Consider the following 2,342-nt stretch of genomic DNA (forward strand, 5'->3'; position numbering starts at 1 on the left):
TTTTTTTTTTTTTTTTTTTTTTTTTTTTTTTTCATAAGAATTGCATTAGATCAGTCTATTCTTGAGTTTTATTATTCTTTATTGTAAGAATTTTCACTTCAAACTTCTAAATACATTTAAATGCATTATGTGAAATCAGAAGGATGTTTTGCTTTGCAAACACAGTTTTATCATTCATAGGACTGCTGAAAAACAATGATAAAAAATACTTATCTAAAGATGTCATAATGAAAGCTGAATTCAGAAAACGTACAAAACCTTCAGAGAACAGGACTGAACAACATGTAATCCCTACAACTCCTAGAGAATGTTTCTGATATAGTCTCAGTTACTGGTAATAAAAAGTATTTCTGAGATAGACATTTACATCCCTATTAAAAGGTCTTATTCAAGACAACAAGACTGTTGAAAGTAGAATACAATCACACTGCAGCATCTTGTCATTGTTAAAGTTTCTCTTTGGAATCTTGCCCAGTCATATATCTTTTAACAGAATTCATAAATTGTACTCTGTTAAAAAATGTTCACAGATTTATTTTAAGAATACTTTTTTTTTTTGGCCTATTTTTTTTCCTTTTGGCTATGCACTAATCAAACTTAAGGTTGAATGCAATTATATAGCAACAGTCTAAAAAGATTCAACTTTCACTATCAAATATATTTATATTAAGCCTTAAATTACATTTAACTTCCATTCACATGCTAAGAAAATTTGTTTTATTTTTATGGATATCCAAACATTTTGTCATGGTTAACAACAGCTTTGCTAAATCCGTGCATTTGTTTTGTTAAATTTATTGTTTCTATGCTTTTTTAAGCTTGAAACAGAATTATTGGCTTGATGACTTAAGTTGTGTTTAATAACTTGTTTGTGCCTTTTTCCCCGTTATATGTTCTGTCAAGACACTGTATTTTTTCATGACTGCTCAGACGATATATTTATTTCCACCTATACCATCAATTTTGTTGCTCTTGAATTATCTTCACTACAGTATCTGATCCAATCTTGGACTACACTCTCACTTCCAGTTTTCACTCATTTGTACCCAAATCTGTACTGCCTTCCTGAATTATATGTGTGTTCTCTTTTATCTAGTGTTAATCTCTGAGTACAGTACATAACACCACATTTTCCCTGGGGTTCTGTTTCACTTTTTCTGTCCCATAGCAAAAGTCAAGAAGCCTTATAAGTTGTCATCTATGTAATCATTAGTCCTTTTCCTGGTTATATCCTTCATCTCATCTAATCGTTTTTCAATACTGCCTGGATATTGCCTTCTGCCACTCTAAAATAACTGGACAAATGCATATTAAAATGGTGGATATATTCATGAAACATCTGAAAGTGAGACATAATTGTTATTACATTGTGATGGTTTTACTGTGCTAGGCAGCTGAACAACACAACCACTCTCTCACTCCCCCTTCTCAGATGAGGAGGGGAAGAAGTAAAGGAAAGAACAACTCACGGGTTGAGATAAGGATAATTTAATTAAAGAGAAAAAAATATTAAGGAAATATTATTATTAATTAAACAATTCAACTAAAGAGAAAAAAAGAGATGGGAAAGAGGGAGGGGGAAAGGGAATAACAAAAACAAACAAACAAACAAACAAACAAACAAAAGTAAAGGCTATGTGGAAGTGCAGAGGAAATAGATTACTCTCTACTTCAAAAAAGCGCAGGCCCCTCTCTCGGGGCGAACCTGTTCCAGGGCACCCGGCCCTTCACAAAGAAAAGAGAACTCTCCCCGGGGATCCCGATAAAGTCCTCTCATCAAGGACGTATCAGAAATATGGAACGTTTCACAAATTTGCGTTTCATCCTTGCTCAGGGGCCATGCTAATCTTCTCTGTATCATTCCAATTTTAGTATATGTGCTGCCAAAGCGATGTCTATAAATCAAACAATCTACTATAACTACTGATGTAGTCATTTAAACATCAAAATATCTGATCCAGATATCATTTAAGTGCATAAGAGCACTTTCCTGCTCCCACCTCCAGCTAAAATTTCCTCTTTGTGATAAGTATACGTTTGCTTATACCCTTACTAAGTGGAATAAACTTAAACATATTTTGGAGCCTGTTAGAAGTGCTGCTCTTAGTACAATCTACGGTACAATTTGAGTACTTCTGTGTACAGGGGTGATATAGAGGTATACAGAGACTTCTTAGATATCTACCATCCACAGAAAGAAATAGAAAAGTTTCAATAAATTCTTCTGAAATTTTGCAGTTTGATACCTTGCAAAATCTGTTGTTTTAAAAATCACATTTATTTTTTCTTACTTACTCTTAAATAAAAGTAATAAAAAGTAACATTACATAGAAGAAAAAGTA

At 32.7% G+C, this 2,342-nt stretch overlaps 1 non-coding gene across 1 annotated transcript; it reads right to left on the reverse strand.

Moving 5' to 3' along the window:
• Positions 1-1,789: 1,789 nt before the first annotated feature.
• Positions 1,790-1,892, reverse strand: LOC118160986. Its single transcript, XR_004747800.1, has one exon. It is a non-coding gene; the product is annotated as a U6 spliceosomal RNA (small nuclear RNA).
• Between the last annotated feature and the right edge of the window lie 450 nt (positions 1,893-2,342).

Source organism: Oxyura jamaicensis, chromosome 1, assembly GCF_011077185.1.
Source record: "Oxyura jamaicensis isolate SHBP4307 breed ruddy duck chromosome 1, BPBGC_Ojam_1.0, whole genome shotgun sequence".
Lineage (NCBI taxonomy): Eukaryota > Metazoa > Chordata > Aves > Anseriformes > Anatidae > Oxyura > Oxyura jamaicensis.